The following is a 19905-nucleotide window of genomic DNA, read 5'->3' as shown; positions in this document are numbered from 1 at the left end:
TTTATCCCTATACAGCCAACAAACAGGTGACAAAACACCATATTGCATGCTCTGGTTATTTTGACAGAAATGTGATTATGGATTTATGCCTGATCTAGATTAAATTTGTACTGGCAGGTGGTCTGCTAATTCACAAGTCTAATATTAATGAGTGTCGAAGTCGGGCTGCAGAGTTCACGACTACCTGCCGCCTTCTTTATTGGTTATTCCCTGAAACGTAGGGGTTAGCCTGATTAGATTACTGGTTAATAGGGGCAGGTGACTTTGGAAGAATCAGCTCATTAACTGTTATGGGTAACGTTAAGCATGCATTCCAGTGACATAATTAAACTACGTACTAAGAAGGTTAGTAATGGTAGTAATGGGAGGTTGCTCGTTAAATAATAACTGTATTTACTTTCAAGCTTATCTCCAGTTTATTTTTTTCATCAATGTCATTACCAGATGTGCTATGGTGGTGTATTCTGTTTCATAGACGAAAAGTCAATTGTTGATAGCAAATGAAAATCCGCTCAGGACGGCAGAATTACAGAGCGCAATGTTCCAATGGCCAATGAAATGTAGGTTCCATCTAGACATTACTTTACCTTCTTAAATTAATTCGGTTGACATTTGTTAAAATCAGCTGTGATCAGGGCAAATTAATATTTTTCTCTTTAAAATATTTTTAGTACAAACATAATTGAATATATTGCAGGAACCTACTTAGTATTAATTGTCTGTGTCCATTTTGAACAAATGTCAATTGTACGGATGAAAAAAACAAATAAACATCCCCAAATATGTGTTGTAATGTAGTACACCTGATCATAAGAGACATTTTAAAGAGCACATTGGGGCACATGACAACAAACTGTTTATTCGAGATATACACACTTGAACGAAAAATACTTGCCACTCTAAGAGGTAATTGTTTTCCCACTCTCTTCCTTAAAATGAAGCATCCTTCCTTGTTTCTAACTTTGTTGCTTTTTATGTCCATTCAACAAAGTTGCTTGCCCTTGCCACTGCAATGCCACATCTGAATCCTGCTTAAATATCTGGCTAAGATTGCCGTACATAGCCTGATAAAATTGGAACACTTTAATTGTTCCTTAGTGACTTTGTCCCAAAAAAATGGACATATTCTATTTTCCAGAATGGAAATATCCCATGGAGGGAAAGGGAAGGAAACGTTATCTGTCAGTCTCTCTTCCAGCCCCAACATTTGATTCTTGTGTTGAGCTCAGCCATTCACCAGGCTGCTGTCACCCAACAGCCATCTCCACCACCAGGGAGTGCGCTGAGCCTCTTAAAGCATTTGTATTCCTCCGGGCTGTTTTAAAGTAAATAACATTCACTATAAAGGAAGAAAACCTGTAAGGAATCCGGACGTTTGGGGTGAAGTTCTTGAATGGAAGTGACATGGCTTTTTGGATGAGTTTTCCCGGCTGTGACCTAGAGAACAACCCTCCTGCACCTCTGCCTGTTGTGGCCAGAGTGGACACAGCTGCCAACTCTGAGTTCCTCCTCATTTTTCGGTGTCCATGAATAAAAGCTTTGGGTACAAAACGATAGCAAAAAATGAAATTATAAAAACAGGCCAAGAGACATATGGCAAGCATGAGGGTGATAACTGCACAGAAAAACTTAGCGCGGTGTTTACATTGCTCTTGTCACGAGAAGACTGCTCAGAGTTACAAGGCTGACCTAGTTTAGGGTTTGGCATTCTTGTTAAACACTCCAGGGCAGGTACTTTTTTAAGCAAGATACTTCTGCTCTGCCAAGCTCCATCTACAACATACTGGCTGCCAGTACTAATATTTCTTTTAAAAAGATATTTGAAGGACAGGTCATTTATACTGTTAGAACAGAAAATGTGAAAGAAAATGCCTGTAGGGTTGAGGGAGAGGAATTGCATACCCACAATACAGAACTAACGCTGTGATATTTGTGACGTTTATTGGAATAGCTTTTATATACCATTGCCTTTCTTCATTTGGAGTAGCTGAAATTAGGTAACTAAAAAGGAACAAAAGGTCTTTGCCAGATGTTTGTCTTTCCAAAACACTGATTTCCAACTAGTTCCATTAAATCAATATCCATAAAATTCGGGGCCCAAATTTCTGCAATATTTTTGACAATTTTGTTTTCAACTTACAGTAGTAATTATTTCCAATAAAATTATTTGCACGTTAAAACCAGATTTTAAAATACAAATGTATTTCCCCGTATCTCTAATGTCCCCATTAGGAGCTGGTTTGTATTTATAATAAAAAACTCTGTGTGTAGTGAACTTCATGTATTGATTTGTTTAGTTTTGTGTCTTTTGGGATAATAGGGTGTACAGGAGGAGCTCTGGGAAAACACGGATCAAGCACTATTAAATCAGGCTTTGTTCTGCAATTTCTCATTTACTCTGACAGTTTTTTGACTGGAGAGGGAGCTGAAATAGCACATAAGACTAAATGGGGTAAATTTTAGCTGTAACTCAGAATTCTCTGACTGTTGGATCTGATCCAGTTTTCTCTGAAATCACTGGAAAAGTTCACGTTGATTCCTCTGAGAGCTGGATCAGACCTTCTCAGAGCCTTCAGTTAAATCCCCTGAGACAAATTCTTTGTTCTGCTGGGTCTCGCTAGTCCCACGGAACTAATGAGTTCAACAGCTGTAGCTAAAGGATCAAGTTTGCCCTGTGCTATTTTCTTTATGTAGTTTTGTTAGGGTTATAATTCCCCTTGCCCTTGACCAAAGGGAAGGAGGGAAAAGCATAAAAGGGATGGGTTATAGTTCACTTTTTATTATGAGGTAAACAAGAGAAAGGCACAACATTTCAGATATAAGTCTCATATTTTGACCTTGAGAACTCAAACACTGTCAACCTACTCTGTACTTTGGAAAACTAATTCAGCAGGGGTTCATTTGTTTCACACTTCTGATCTTAATTTAACTGTAAATATTTTGCTCATAATTTTGATGACTGAATTAGTAGATCTGCCTCTGCAATATGTTCCCACTATGTAATTGTTCCACGTCATACCCAGGCACAGCTGAGATCCTCCCTGGTAAGCAAATCCTGTTCTGATGTCTGAGGAACTGTGTCACGCTGCCCATATGTTCCTTCCTACTAAGGAGGTCACCCCGCTTTATAGGAAATTTAAAAGGTCCATGAGAAATTCAATTTGAGTAGTCTTAATACACAGATGCTGGGTTAGATGAAGAAAAACTCCATTTTATGAAATAAAATTGTATCCCGTACCAGCATTTGTATGCTTTGTAATGTTCAGTGTATTATCGCCAAACTAACCACCTCTTAACTTTTGCTTTTCTTTGCAATAGCCTACAAAATCCTTTTATCTCTTTTCAGAGCTGCTGGTTGCTAAGCAAGTGCAAGTCTCCCATATTTCGCTATTGTTATTAACTGTCACTGCCATAACCAATAAAAAGGAAGCAGCAAAAAGGAATTTTCAATAAGCTTTGAATTTTCATATTCTAATTTTCACCATGGCCTGTGCTGTCCATAGAGGGAAACACAGCAGCTGAAGTCAGTCTAGAAAGCTGATCTGACTAAATGGTGACAAGATCTGTTTCTGTCACAGCAGATCATTTCAGACTGGAACATCAAAAACCATTTCAGAGCTCTGTAGACCTTCCCATTATCTCTGTAATTCCTGCTGACGTTAATCAAAACTATTGTCCTGTTTGCAAAGAACTTAATACCGTTTTGACTACCATTCATTTTATTTAGCCCTTGCCATCTGTTTTATTTATGGTTCTCTCGTGGCCATTTGAAATAATGTCTCAAATGTTATTTGTATAGTGTCCATTTTGATCAGGATATAAATGCATAATAATATTTCATGTAATGTGTAATATATTGATATGCAATTAAATTCTGAGCAGTTATATGAGAGATTGTAAGTGCTTTTTAGGGTAGGAGAAGACAGAAAAGTGTGTTTTAAAGCAGCAGCCCTTCAACTCTATGGAGATTTTAGAAAGTTGAACCTGTTCACCTCAAAAGACAGTTCCTGACAGAGACTTCAAATGTCAGGGATATACTATGAGTATGTTTATCTAGCTGTAGAGAAACTCATAAAGTTCAAAGTAGAAACATTACGTGTAAGACTGAACCTTAGAAAGAAAAAAAAAACTGATAATTTCTAGTTTTAACAGTGCTCAGATCAATGCACTAACAAGCTACCACATTGACTAATGCTAAGCAGATACATTCACTTATATTCTCATTATTATACTATTACAATTATGCCTTTGAATGGAAATCTCTAGCCATCTAGGTCAAATTACCGCAACAGAAGTTCACCCAACACTTCCTTCTGTTACAGGTTTCCAAACAGTTAGTTTAATAGAGAAAAAATGTAGGGGTGAACAAGGTGCACTTTGAGGAAAGATAAAGAGCGCAGAGATGCAGAAAATATGAGCCCTTGCTGTCACCAAGAATGTGAGTGGAACATTTAATTCACACTTTTTCACAAAGGCCTCAGGTGTAGAAGAGTTAGTACAAAAGTGCTTTGGCAGTAGAAGCAGTGGAATATGAATGCTTAGAAGGTCCTACAGCAGAAGCAATGATAATAAAAATCTTTGCTGTTCAATCTGTTTCTCTTGAAGTCAACGCTGACATTTGTAAATAGGGCAAGACAAAAGCTCAGTGGTGGAGTAGTTAGTTAAATAAACATCTGCAGACAGCTCTGGGATGGTTAGTTGTCGAAAATGTTCAGGTACTTTCTAGAGAGCCTCCTCGCTAACACTCATGAAATAAATTATCCTACTGCTTGGCTAAGATCAGTAAAGATGTCAACAATTTCAATGATGCATGAAAAAAGTGTCCAAAGCACAACTTTGTGAAAATTCCCAGGAAAAGTCTTAATCAGGAAAAATTACTATTCTGAAGAGCCAGTTCTCTTGCTCTCAAAAAAAAAAAAAAAACCCAACAAAAAAAAAAGCAAGCAGCATTACACTTTGCCTGACACAAAATTATGGGGTGTCCATCAGATTTAGCTAAATACAAACAACAAAATGAGCCGTCATTCCGTGCCACAGGTCTAAATCATGAGGCATTACTGTGTTCTACCTGCTGTAGAAATGTGCTCAGAAGAACAATGGGGTCCGTGTTCCTCTCTGTTGTTAGATCTCGCTTTTTGCAATTTTACTTTCTATTTAGGCGCTGGATCCTCTGGCTCGGAGCCAGCCAGCAGCGGGCTCACTCCCCCCTCCCACATGCATAAGATTAAAAACTGTGTGAAATTTGTTCTCTCCCTCTGGAAAATGTAATCAGCAGGGCCCAAAGCCTTGTCATTATGGGAAAATGCAAAGCTGAGTAACTAAGTAGTTCACAATAGAAATATTTTGATTATTAAAAGACCCATTGTTTTGTTCCAATTCCAAAAGCTGACGCAATATCGGGAAGCATATTTCCATTGAACTAGGCACCCTTGCCTGAATCCCAGATGGCAAAGTTCGTAAGACATGCTTCATACAGGATTTTGCTCTTGTAAACTGAGTTCTGCCAACACGCCTATAGAGGCTCTTCCTTGCGGGTACCAACCTTTGTCTCGACAAATCTCTGCACCTCCCACCTATTTCACATCATTCCAAAACAAACCCCACAGCTGAACTGGCTCCTGCTCCCACCCCAGCACAAACCAAATGACCTCTCCCTCCCAGTTATTCCATGTGGTGACTTGTCAAGCTTCCTTCTTTAGTCATTTGATATTGTCTGAGGAATGAGGAAAGAGAGAACATCGCTTTTGACGGCAGTTTACCAGATAAATGAAAAATAAGCAAAGTTTGGCAGGCTTGCTAATGGTTGGGATTTCAAAGATCTTGTGCTCCCTGGGACACAGTGGAGAGCGTCTTTGTTTGTGAAGTGCTCGTGATGTGCATGACCCTCATCCTGACGTGCATGACCTTCATCCTGACGTGCATGACTCTCACCATTTTAAGACCTGTGTTGTCTGGACCTGCAAGAAGACTCTGGGGAGTAATTTTCCATTGCCACTTAAATGTATCCAGGCTGCTGGAAAGGAAGAAATAAGCTACTGTTCTCATTCTTCCATTTCCCTAATAGAGAAAAATTAAAGGTATCAGAATTAGATCGAGGCAGCAAAAGTAGATTGTGGGACTATAATCGGGAGGAGGACGTGATGCCATCAGAATATAATAGAGAATATATTCCTGTCTAGTGCTGAACCTTGGAAAATGAACTGCAGCACACCGTTTGCAAATATGCCGGGTACTGAATGCTGCAAGGTTAGTGTTAGAGTGTCGGCTTTAGTGCACTGGCCACCTTCCAGTCTGGATAATTACATGCTGCTTACTCAAACAAGCCTACAGTTTCACTTGCACATGGTATTCCTCTCCTCCTATCCTGAAATGCAGCGCAGAGCCACCATGAGTTCATTAATAATAGAGCACTTCAAGAGTAGGCAATCCTCCATTCTGTCATACTGTTTGCAAATTGTCTTTGAGCAACGTAGGTGTATATAAAGCGAACAGCCAGGCGCAGTTAGACCCTGGCATTAGTGAGCTATTTGAGTGCCAATGACTTTAAACAAGGTTACTTTGGTTCCTTGTACTTTTTAGAAGGTCACTAATTTTGCATTCTGTGCTCCGAATTTTCTTTGTAATCCTGTTTAGGGGTAAAACAGTAATAATCCTGTTCACATGTCTGTGTGATTTTGTGCTGTAAATTTAGGAGTTCTGAATTTCTTCTGCCATGTATTCAGAGAATTAGAGAAGAAGGGGTTCAGCTTGAGACTAAAACCTCTACACGTTGCTGTTCACACATCCAGTAGGTACCTAAACTTTCATTATAGTTAAAAGATAACACAATGCTCCACGCTGAAGATTAATTTAATTTTTAGGTGAAAAGGCAGCTACAGTTTGCATCCAGGACAGCACAGCAGCTGTTGGTGCTTGGCAGTTGTGCCACAGACCTCATCCAGAGAACCCTCTAGTCCAGATTATTTATTGTTTCTTATTGTCCTCCTACATTATTCACTGCCGAGCCTTCTCTCAGAGCTCCTGTGCACACACAGATGTACTCCTGGACATGTGGATATTGTATTAGAACAACCCTATGATCTTCCCTGATTCCGTCACAGTAGGTCATCTACAAGCCTGTAACGCAGTTGATGTGTACAGGACTGCAGGTCAAAGCGTCCACCGACAAACCTGCATGTCTCTCCTTTGCTCGTAAAGCATTCTTTAAAGTTTTGCCACCTCTGTCAGCACCTCTGCACTGTTTCTTTTTGATATGCCTGAGGAAGAGATGAAAAATAAGAGTAGAAAACAGAAAAGTAGACAGTAAATAGAAGAATAACAGAAGCTAGAAAGAAGATAGCGAAATCGTGGTGATTATAATGATTACTCTTGATACTACAAATGCAAAGAAGAACAGGGATAGCATTGGCAGAGTTTGGATGGAAGAGGACTGCTAGGTAAAAGCAAGCCATGCTGTTCTAGGAGCTGCCTGCTAAGGTCACCCTTGCTGGGTGTGAATATGTCAGAGGCTTTTTCACCCTGGAGGGGCAGCAGGGACATGTGCCTCTGTGTGATACACATAGCAATTCCTGTAACTCCCCCCTTCAATCTCTGTTAGCAGAAATCATGGCACTGCCCTCCATACTGGCTTGCATTTTGGATGGTGACAAACCCCACTTCCTTCTGGACATCAAGGTAGACCCTTTATTTTTCCTTTCCACTGGTGATTTCTATCAAGAAGGGTAACCCCCTTCTTATAGGCTGAAAAATTAACAGAAAAACCATCACATTTCTTACTTTGCTCCAGCAAGTAACTGCCATGCCTCCAACCTCTGTCACCAGTACCTTGCTGGCTGCAGCTCTGGTCTCTTGGAACCTAAGGGAGAAGGGCAATGAAGACAAAGATGCACATAAATCATGGCAACTGGGAAACCAGTATTAACATCCTGGCCGGTGCTTTGAATATGCAAGATACCCCAAGGGATGGTGGTACCAGAGACAGCTTCTGCAGCCCTTCTGTGATGCAAAGCTCTCTGTAACATATTTCCATCTCAAATGTCAGAGACACTCTGGATACTTTTCACTGTACAAAATGTTCTCCCCTTTCGTTGCCTCTTTTCCACAATCCAAAGACTGCAATCTCTCTGTTAGAATGATTTCGTCTCTAGGTGACAAAATAAATACGTTTTTCTATATTTTATACAGGTATTTAACTTATAAAATGAGACTGGGGCTAAATAACCCTACTAAGTTGATATGGTTACATTTCACTGTTTCTGTTAAAATTCAGTTGTGTGAGAGTTTACTTTTGTGTTTATCCAAGTACAGACGGAGCAGTTCCTCTTGAGAAAAAATCAGGGTTATAGAAACAATTTGTTGTATTGATTACCCTCTGCCAACTTAGTGGAGGGAAGCCTAGGATGTGTTGACACCATTACGCACTGGGCATAAATAAAAGTTAGTATCACTGAAAGTCAATGAAGAAGACGACACAGTTTATTTGACTCAGCTATAAACTCAGAGTTTTGTTTGACTTCTTCCTAAAAGAATAGTCCACTCCTACAGGCTCCCAAATGAAGCAGACAAAAATCACAACAGCAAATTCAGTAACTGTCGTCCGAAGAGAAGGTGCGTGCACCCCTGGAGAATGATCAGTATCTGGCATGATTAGAGCTTTGATTGTTCTCTTTTATCCTGGAAATTACAAGCAAAATGGTGAGGCATAAATTCGAGATCTGGATATTAATCAGTAAAATGACGTTCTTTCAAAACACTTGTCTATTTTTGCATATCAGTCTGGCCTCAGATCTAGTCTGAGATGGAGCAGCATAAAAGTCAACATTTTAAATCAATTTTCATGTATAATGAAGACCATTCTTTAGCAGAGATTCCCAGACACTGCCTTTTGTTTGTAGAGCACTGTGGTAATCAGGAGGGAAACATCTTCCTTTTGCGACTGAAAACAGACACGGCTGAATCCGGAGCGTTGCAGGTGACCTGGCTCATTGTACATACATCCTCTTGTGGACTGTGGCAGAAAACAGGCTCTTGGAAACTACAGTATTCCCGCAAGCCTTTCCATGGAATAGCTCCTTTCTTTCTGACACAGTTCCTTGTCTGCAAATTGCTTCTGAACTACTTTGTCATTTGGTTTTGCAAATGGAAATTGTAGGGATATAAAGCTATCACTTGGCTTTGTACCACTGTGTTAGATTAGCGCCTGTGAAAACTTGTGTGGCTCTCAGTAAGAAGCATCTCTGTGCCATTAAAAATAACCAATAAGAGCACAAAGAGGACCTTTTTCAACAGACGCTAGGAGAAGAAACTCAATTGTTTGCCTTTTCCCTCATCAGTGTTGTAATAAATGGCATTTACAGGCCAAGATTCAGCACTGCCCTCTCCCCATGACCTGTTTAACTTTGATGACAAATGCCTCATGAAGTAATATAACACAGAAAAAGAGTTATTTATTCTAATCTATCTATCTATCTATATTTTGCTTCCTATTAATATCCTGCAGCTAATACTCCTGGCTTCGGTTCAGCAAAGCCCTTAAAAAAGGACACTATTTATTTAAAGTTAACTTGTTCCCTGCAACAGTTTTTGCAACCGCCTGTGATTCATGGACCTTGTGGGTGAGAACTGAAGCCAGAGCATGTCGAGCAATGCACATTCTGGGTATATTCACCATCTTCCCACTCAAATTAAACTTCAGCAAAGTAGGAATTGGTAAATTTGTACTTCATTGCTTTAGATTTGAGTAATAATCTAACCCTCCTGACCTGAAAAAGTATGAAATCACTGCACCGGCCACATCTGTACCACAGGCCACAGAGGAACAGAAGACTCTAAATGTCAGACAGGCTGTTTTTCTCCCCTGGTAAGGCGACTCTGTGATGTTACCTTGAGTGACCTGTCCTATCTCTCAGAACAAAATGTGTTTCAGTTGAAAATACAACCCAGAACCTGTAAAGGAAAATGACCGCAAATTCTTTAATGGAAAAAAAGGGTTTATTCCTCATGGCCTGAGGAATAAACTACAAGCGCGAGTCTCTGCAGACTGCAATTTTAAAGAAATACAAACAAACAAAAAAAACAAACACAAAATAAAGCTTTACTGCTAAAGGACACAGCATAAAAATAGTTTACAAAATTTTGTGCAATTTTTTAGTTGGCAATGGTGCCATTTAGCAGCCAGTTCCAGCAGCTGAGGCAACACGCACATGCAAGTCATATACTGTTTATCTGAGGCACACACTTACCAGGGAAAGCTTCGTCTTCGCTTAATCGTTATGACGACGAAGTTTACGTTTCCCAGGCTCAAATTTGCACCCATCCAGAAGTGGCATCATGACAGGTGATTACAGAAACCTCCTTGGCACCGCGCCATGGCAGGGCTGCGCGCGTTAGATAGACCCGGGACTGGGGACTGCCCCTGGCCCCTTTCAGCCATCCCACCCAGGCTCCTCAGCCCTTTCGGTCTCCAGCTGGGACTCACTGCTAAGTTGCACAGTGTTCGTTTTGTGCTGCCTCTGCAAGTGCAAACTTGGACTTCATTATTGAAGAACGCGATGCCACAGACCCTCAGAATGAGTATCTCACTGTAATTTGTAATGAAAGAAGTCAAAACACTCTAGGTAGGCAGGTGGCAGCTTTCTGGCTGTGGTGACCATTCCAGTTACCTCTGGAAATTCTCTGGGAGTCCAGATACCAGCACTAAGGCCCGAATTCAAATCCCATTGAAACCAGTGGGTACTTTAGATCCTTTTAAGTAGAGTTCCGTTCTCACCCATATCTGCAACTTCTTCAATCCTTGAAAAGAAGCACAGAAGAGAATTCAAATACTGAAACTCTGCGCCTGCATGTAGGAGAAACATTACTGCAGTGAAAAAATCCACGTTGTGGTGTTTAAAATAATATTCATTGTATGCTTTTGGAAATGCCTATATATTTTCATTTATTTTTAACTTCTGGTAGCATCTTGATGAACTTTCTTTGGAGTGGTGAAAGAACTGTAAATATATTCCCCTCTTTTTGCCTCCTTTGTGGGAGTGCCCTGTGGATAGAAGAGAAAGTAGATCTGAGCCAACAACGCAGATGAAGCACGCCAAACCCTCACCACTCGATAGCTGTTTAGCCAGATATATCTTTTCTAGGCGGGAATTGGTCTTTATTCAGGAGGAACTATAAGCACGCCAGTCCTGTAATTTTCCCTGAAAAAACTGTTGGCAGAACAAAGGGCAGACAAGGACTGTAAACAGCAGCGTGGGACTAAAGATCCAGTTATAGTAAGATAGACACCAGAAAGTAAAATTAGCTTTAATTACGGAGACATCTTGAAAAGTAGATGTTTTTTCTTGGATTTTTGTTTGTCTTTTTCTTTTTTTCTAACTAGAACATGGTGTATTTTAAATTAATGTTTGTCACTGCCATTCAAAATGAAGATTTACCTTCTTAAACGGCAGTTTTGATACTGAAACTTCTCATTACACCTAACGTTAAATAAAGCTGTGTCTAAGATGATAAAAAGGCAGCTCTTCTCAGAGTTCCAAGAATTAAGAAGTTTTACAGTGCATGTTTGTCAAAAAGAGGGTTCTCTTAACTATGTACCCCCAAGTATTTCTGTAGCCCTCATCAGAGCATAGATTTTTGCCTAGTCAATGTGAAGTTTCTTGGAGATCTTTGCATAAGCAGTTCATAACATAATACAATGACATGTAATAAATGTTTCATCACTGCAACAGGTTTTTATTAAAGGACAAATTTGTATGTCAATCATTCTGGTATAACAACATTTAAATCAAATTACTTAATTGAAAAAAGAGTAGCAAAAGACACGCACCTCTAACTGGGCAAATACAGAAACTGATCCAGCTGAGGTGAGAAACTTAAGAAAGAAGGTCTTACCCAGAGCAGTTCCCCAAAGGTTAAAATGCCAATAGGCAGACTTACCATTTTCAACGTGTTTACAGCAATTTTCCTTGTGTTTCATTGATCTAATGCCTTTGCCTTTTAATTAGCCTTCCCAGAAAAAAGTCATGTTCTGAGAGACCGAGGACAGAAGTGCAGGGGGTGACGGAGTCTGGTAAATATCAGCACATCAGGGACTGGGCAGGATGACAAACTCAGAATTGTTTCAGTTAGTGTTATAAAGTAATAAATAGTGTAGGTAATGTCAGTGTTTGGATCTCAAATACATTGCACTTTAACTTTCTCTAAGTGAGAAGCAGAGGAAACTTCAGGCACACATCCAAGTCTCACATATACGTGTATTACATGCCTACAGAAATGCAAGAAGCTCTGAATTTAATCTGCGTGAACACTGACTGGAGTTCTTTACAGACACAAGATCATGTCTAACTGTGTGTCAGCAGTTAAAATTAGATCAGTTGTATTCACTGTCTGGCAACCATGCACTTTAGGCAAATATATTTATGTACACACTGTACATGCTTAACTTTGAAAACTATTTATCAATCATACATATTTGCTTACCAGGAAAAGTGAGCTGTGCCCAACCTCAAATTAGGTACACGTGAAGAAAAAAAAACAAAAACAACTGAAACCAAACCCAAATATTCAATGTTGTTTTAACTCTCATACCTGGATTCAATACACCTAATTTCATGTACTTAGCTAAAAGTTGAGTGCAGATTCCAGCTGGCCCAGGCTCCCTGGTCAGCGCAGGGCTGGACACCTTTATTCCTCTGGTGTGACATTACCTCTCTGAAGCTGATGGCAAAACTCCGGTATTCCTTCTCCAAATTCAAAGACAAAACACGATGGGTGCTATCCTGTCAAAAATCACTAGGAATTCTGCTCTTGACCTAGGTGATGTTAAAATTTCACTTGGGCTCTCCTAGGAACAGTAAGATATAGGATCTTGTGGTTTGGCTGATTGCCATGCATGTCTATATGAGTGGCCAGTCCCCTTCTGACAGTTGCCAACACAGGATCACAGGACAACCCAGGTGGGAAGGGAGGTCAGGAGGTCACCAGAACAGCCTCCTGCTCAGGTAGGACCAGTTCTGAGCTCAGACCAGGCTGCTCAGGGCTGTGCCCTGTCAGGGCTTGGAAACTTCCAAGGATGGAGCCAGCATGGCCTCCCTGGACAACCTGCACCCCTGCCCAGCTGTCCCCAGGGTGAAAGGTCTCCTTATCTCCAGTCTAAACCTGTCTTCTTTCAACTTCTGCCAATGGTCTCATCTCCTCCTACCATACAGTAGTGTGAAGACCCCGACTCCAACTCCTCAGTCCCTTCCCTGTAGGTGTTGGGGTCTGCTGTGAGCCCCCACCCAAGCCATCTCTTCTCCAGGTTGAATAAGCCCAGCTCCTGCAGCCTCTCCTCACAGGGCAAGTGTTCCAGCCCTGAACACCTTGGGGACCCTCTGCTCAACTGCTCCAGTTTATCAATGTCTTTCCTGTCTTGGGGGCCCAAAACTGGTATAGCCTAACAAGTGCTTCTAAGCACTTCTAAGCCTTCTAAGAAACTGAAAGCCAGCCAAGGGTGCTATAACACAAGTGAATGAATAAATTTCTGTCTGATCCATTATGCTGACAAATCCGTGTTCAAAATCACTTCTTGAATTTCAAATTTATCTTGTCAAAAATATTTTAAATTTATCATACTGACAGTCTACACAGTATTGTATCATAACAATCAATAACTATATTTTCAAACAGCATTTTTCTGCATGACTACTGCAAAACCACACAGTAAATGCTATTGGGATGTCTTGGTAGATTATCTCTATGGAAATTTTAGACAGTGATTTACAAGTAAAATATCTATGCTTTGCATTTTGAGGTAACAAACCTGCTGTACTGGGAAATCTTGAAAGTTTTGCACTACTGTGACCCTAGATTAGTTTATTATCAGCACAAGAAGCAATGGTACTGCTACTTAAAAAACAAAAAACCAAAAAACCAAACCAAAACAAAAAACCCCAACAACAACAAAACACTTCTTCTGAAGGTACTTCTGTCTAAAGATCGTAAAATACATCATTCCTGAACTAGTACCCACCACTGTGGAATATGCACGGGTACAGTTTCAGCCTCACAACCTGTAACTGAGACAGGCAGAATTATTATTCCATTTCAAAAACAGCAAAGATTAAAGACATTATTTCACTGATTGCATTTCCAGAATAAATGCAACTGATTCTCAGAGTAAATTAGTATTCCACTTAAATAATGGAATTTATTTGATTTAAATTCCATTGAAATGATGGAAATGCATTCTTAAAAGACTTTTCCAATTAAATAAACAGAATTGTGAACCAGCAAATCCTGTCCTATCCCACACCTGCAAAAGCAGTTGTCTTTTTGCTTCCTGTCATTTCATTTGGGTTGATCTCCCACAGAGGAACTCCACTTCACAGTTTATAGCATAAATATGTAGTTGTAAGCTAGTTAGATTTGATGAAGAAGTGTGAACATTTTGTCACGGTCTGCCCACTCGCGTTCAACATCGTTTGAAGATTTGTAAATTCTCTTTTGCTGGGAGCGCTTCTCGTCAATGCATTGCTTTATGTGTTTACCCTGCAAGGCAGAGAAGTACACACAGAGAGAATAATCCCAGGAACGGCGGAGTTGAAATGCGTTGCTTTTTTTTAAGCTTTTCATCTCCGTATCTCAAAATGATAAAGATGCTGATAAATGGGCAGCTATAGATGACACTTTTTTCATCTGTCCATTTATTGCTAAGTCTGATATATATGTAAATATTCTATGTTATATAAGTATTATATATATGTAAGTATTATATATATAAGATATATATAAGTATTATAGTATATGTAAGATAAATAAGTATTGCTAAATCTGATATATATTTGTGGTTTGGTTTTTTTCAGTAAAAGGCGGCAGCGACAAGAACTAGATTAAGAGCTAAGGAGACAAAAATCCTTTCTGCACACAACATGAAATGGGCAAGGGTAGTTGTCTCTTTTTGACTGTGTTTCTTAACCCTGAATTGGGACAGTGACACGTGGTAGTTCGGCACCTTCTCTCTTTGCTCTTAAAGTTGCTGGGAGATTTCTTACTGACTTCTGACAGGTGTTACTGCCTTCAGATGCAGCAAGCAGCACAGAAGCTGAACTGCGAAGCAAAAATCCCATATATTCAGGACGGAGTCACACTGCTGGAAATGGAAAACTGCTTCTGTCCATCTTGTGAAGATGTTTTCTCAGTCTGCAGACACATGTGATCAGTAGATACACTGATAGCCATCAGTATTAGCGACCTGTAAATTAGCATCATCAGTGGTGCAACATAGATGTCTGAATCAGGTACGAAATCCACGGAATTCCCTAAAGACAGCAAACAGACAGCAAAAAAAGCTAGAGGCTTTTCACAGCCTCTAGCATTGGTGGGCACAGGACAAAAAGAGATGAGAGTACCGGGAGGGTTAATTTAATCACCAGGCAGGGTCTGCTGTGGTCAGAGGTGACCAATTATCTTCTGAAGGTGTCACAGCACATCCATTCCACACTTGTTGCTACGCTTCATAAATCACAAAAACTTCTGACTTACGGTACGAAACTCTAGAACACTAGTTGTATTGGGAAGAGGCAAGTAAGATTTTGAGCATGGTTAAAATAACTAAAATATGAATCATTCACATGTTATGAAGACAAGCTTCACTTACTGTCCCCCAAAATGAACATGGGAAAACTTCCCGGCTCCTTGATTTATTGACTTAACATTGAACAGGTGGAAAATTTACCATTCCAGCCCCCAGTACATCATACCCCCACCACTGTCTCCACAGACGCAAAAGTGATGATATTTTGGATGGCGTTGCTTTTATCAGCTGGTTCTGTGCTGCTCACCTCCAGGACCAGAAGATTTGAAATGCACGTGGTTCTTTCAGGTCTTATGGGCCCACACAATGATTTCACACCGTTGCATTTTCATTTGCAAGACCTACAGGTTACTTGTAAAATCAAGCTATGATTCAGCAGCCATGTGGATTACCAGCATGAATCTACATGTTGGTAAAATGAAGAGAAAGTTATGGTCTCCCAGAGGACTCCCTCTTCCCTCCAGCACATACCCTGTCTTAGTTCTGATTTTCCCCTCTTTTCTGCCCCTGAGTTTGGAAGGTTCTTAAGGCTTATTTTCAAAAATACACTTTTGTAAAGGTGAGTAGGTCTCCTAAGGCACAGATAGATATATGAAAATTTAGTAAATGTGATAGAAGCCAGGAACAAACCTGATGCAGAAAAGTTGTCTTCTAAATTTAGTGTTAGCTTTCCATGGGAAGCAGTGGAATTAAGAGCCAGTCATTATTCAGATGTATGCACAACATATAAAAGAGGAAATGGTTAATTGTGCAGCAGCTCTGTTCTTCCCTTTTTCAAGCTCATGATTTTCTGTCCCCACATCATATGATACAAGGCTGACCTTACAGCTCAGCTTGTTGAAAACTTGTTTTGAAGTCTTCCGTGAAAACAAGACGGAATGAGATGTAAACTCCTTTAGCAAATTAATAATTTGAATGCAGTACTTTAAATCTCCAATATTGCCAACAGTGCATTTTCCTGTAATGCTTAGTTTTCAACTGCATTGCTCTTTTAACAGGAGAATTCAATCGTCCTTACAGAGCTTTAAAAAAAATACCCTAAACAAACCAATGATACTACTTGATTTGCAGGTACCCTTCATTAACTTCAGTAACTAGTGGATCCTAATCGGAGTTGCTGTCACTAGCTGTGACAGCACCTGGTGGCCCAGAAATTTTTCTGATGGGACAGACATAATTATGCAAAAGTGCAAAAAGATAAACATTTTGATAGATGTAGTAGAAGCATTCTTTTAATAGAAGCATTAAGAAATGTAACAGGTACCTATGAGTGCTGTTAAAAATCTGTGCCAAATTTTGGTTGCTTAAGAGAAGAAAGTTCAAGGCCAGGGAAAAGCACTATGGCTCTACTGTTAAATCCACTTCTGATTTGTTGTCTGCATCTTCCATATCAGCAACCCTTCAGCCTGCCATCTCTGAAAAGCCATCTGTGTTGTGCTTTATCTTAGCCAATGCTATGTTGACCCTCATAATCATGCCTTCATTTCCTCTCTATTGTTGTAGCCTCATCATTTGTTAATTTAATTAATTAATTTACTTGAGTTACAAGCACCTATTCCGGCCTCAGGCTGCTAGTGGTTTCCTCTGAATTAATACACTGCATAAAGCATGAATGTCACCAGCCTTCCACGTATCAGTTCACTAAACTTGCATTTGTTCCAAATTCAAAAGTATGCTGCTTACTTCTTTATTTCCTACAAAAAAAAAAAAAAAGAAAGATGTTCTCAGTCATGAACTATATTGATTTCCTTTTGCCCTCTACTAGGTCAGTTTATCCCTTAGAAGTTAAAGCAACCTGAGGAACGATATGATAGTCACCATTTCACAGTAAAAAGAGGCGTTGGGTGGGCACACATCCTTCCATCCCTGCTTTTTATGCTCATCATCTAAGAGCCAGCATTGTCTGCTTTTTAAATTTTACCACTGAGACATGACAAAGGCAACCTACCTTCTCAGACAGGTTTCTATGCATTTTTTCTGGAGTAGCACCAAAGAGACCGAGTAGGGTTTTCTAGCTGCAAACTGTTGCTTTCATACTTATTTATTTCAGCATCTAGCTCAAGCTTGACTGTTCCAGGGAGTTAATCTTTCTCTCCAGTTCCCTAGCTCCTCCCTAAAGTCACTTCACAGTTCTAGTAAGTGGGTTTATTTTCCCAGTTTTTTATGTCAAGACAACTCTTAGGGCCCAAATGCCTGAAAACCTACTTTCATGTCTTTCAAAAAACAGTGCTCTCCCTGGTCTATGACTGTCATAGAAGCGGACACATGCTTTTGAGTAAACCAGCATCCCACTCCCTGAGTCACAAAACTTCCTTGAACTCAATCATTCTTTCTGAAATCTTTCTGTTTCCTTTTGCCTTCTGACCCTACATACAGTCCATATTTGCACATATCAATTGTATTCAGATATGTAGGTTTCCAAGGTCTATTTTTATGAAGGATGTAATGATTCATGGTCCACAGACTGTGACCAATTCACACAGCAGTCAGCACCTCTGTGTTCTGTAGGAAACTGTTCTTTGGATTGTCTTGTTCTAGGTATTATTGCCTGGGGTTTAGGTTATTATTGTGAAAAGGTATCAAAACTCCTCGTGAAAAAAATGCTATTGTGGAATTGTTATTTGCCTGTAAGACTGAATGTGGTATTTGAGACTAAAAAGGAGTCCCTCTGTTTGGATGTGATACATGTTATGGAAATGGAGAACCCCTGGTTTATGCAAAACTGTCTTGGATGCATTATATATAGTTATATAGAGTTACCTCCAGTAGCAAATACTGAAAGAGACTGTCAAACTCTGCATCCTATGAGAAAAGATCCTTTTATTTGAAGATGCAGTTTACCGAAACCTTTCTGTTTTCTTGAAGCTGCAGGCCAGTGAACCGGGTCCTTACGCTGTGGGTGTGTGAACAGATGTAAGAGCCAGGCAGGTTAAAGCCCAGAAAGCTTTCCTGAGCTGCATCCCCATCCTGACAGCAGTCTTGATGTAGGCACAGACTGAACAGCTTTACAAAGCCTGCTTGAGTACAGAGTTCCTTCCTTTGTGGCTTGTTATAAAGGAAGAACCACAGGAAACTTCTTCATTCGCAGCCTCCTACTTTCTTCCTTTGTGGACTGGCAAATTCAGATATTCAAATTCAAATCCCTCATACATTTCAAATGAGCTTTCCAGATCTATTGCATTTTTCTTTTTCCAGTCTGTTTTGTTTTTCAACTTGAGCATTTTACCACTCTGCTTTTGGAATACTCAATGATAAACCCACAGAGAAATGTAGAGGAATTAAAAGCGGAAATAACCTACAAAGTGTATTAACAGGCAGAACCTGGATAAATACAGATTGGTTCTCAAATAACTTATTAACCAGCATTTGATCCAGTCTGTGAAACATCTACTTTCCCTGACAGAAAGTTATTGATGTGGGTAAAAGTCGATGCAGATTTAAAAAACAGGTCTTGAACAAACTTGTTCATCATCACATTTCTTTTTGAATAATTGCAAAAAGCAAGGGCTTTATAATTCATTCTCCTTATTTATTTGAGAGTGCCAAATTAGGGAGCTATCTTGACAACGATGATGTTTTATATCTCATATCATGAATATTCCTAATGCAGTCACTGGACTTTCTTGCAGAGTACAGTATTGAATGTTAACACATCTACTCCAGTGTGAATTGTCCCAGCAGGAATCCGTAAAATTCATCTTCCGTAGCTTTTTATTCTTAGTAGAACACAACTGTTGGAAAAACACATGAAAGTGGTGGCAACTGGCAAAAAAAAAAATCTTCATGATTATAATGAATATTCACAGCAGTTTGTTTACATTATTTACTCTACTGTAGATATTTCATACACTTTTTTTAAGATTTAGTATCTTAAAAGGAGGCAGGTAAAATAGGTTAAAATTTCATACAGTACAAATAGGCATAGCACCATTACATACCTGTTTTAGGGTAACAAGTATATTTGTATGGGATGGGGGGGCAAGTGAATGTGTAATTGTATACAGATAAGCAACTCTTTCACACAGATTATATGGAGCTAACCGAATAGATTTATTTAATAGAACACAGAAAAGAGAAAAAAAATGAAAAGAAATTAAAAAATTAAAAGTAATTGGTCTCCAATCATTGTACAAGTGCTAGTTTTATTTTACTTCTCTCATCAGTTCTTTCCATTCTTATGTCTGTGTTCTTTTATTAACAAACCCCAGAAGCTTCACAAATGCTACAAACTGATGTTGCTACAACAAAAACCTAGCAAGTCACACAGAAGAATTCCCAAATGTTTTACTTACCCTCACACACATACTACATCACCACTGAAATGCACCTGCTTAGAG

The 19905-nt window shown here is 39.6% G+C and overlaps 1 long non-coding RNA gene across 2 annotated transcripts in view; it reads right to left on the bottom strand.

Moving 5' to 3' along the window:
- LOC141739661 (uncharacterized) overlaps positions 1-12752 on the bottom strand; it is a 54730-nt gene extending 41978 nt beyond the window's left edge. Inside the window, exons 1-4 of one of the 2 annotated variants that reach the window (XR_012585769.1) lie at positions 11932-12752; positions 10242-11035; positions 7777-7855; positions 6687-7256 (exon numbers count right to left, since the gene is read on the bottom strand). This is a non-coding gene — a long non-coding RNA (uncharacterized LOC141739661). Of the gene's footprint in view, positions 1-6686; positions 7257-7776; positions 7856-10241 lie in introns of those variants that run through there. The other variant, XR_012585768.1, reaches the window with a different exon arrangement.
- Between the last annotated feature and the right edge of the window lie 7153 nt (positions 12753-19905).

The sequence above is a fragment of the Larus michahellis genome, chromosome 2, assembly GCF_964199755.1.
Source record: "Larus michahellis chromosome 2, bLarMic1.1, whole genome shotgun sequence".
Taxonomy (NCBI): Eukaryota; Metazoa; Chordata; class Aves; order Charadriiformes; family Laridae; genus Larus; species Larus michahellis.
The sequence above is the reverse complement of the archived record's forward strand: the minus strand, read 5'-3'. Positions and strand labels throughout refer to the sequence as shown.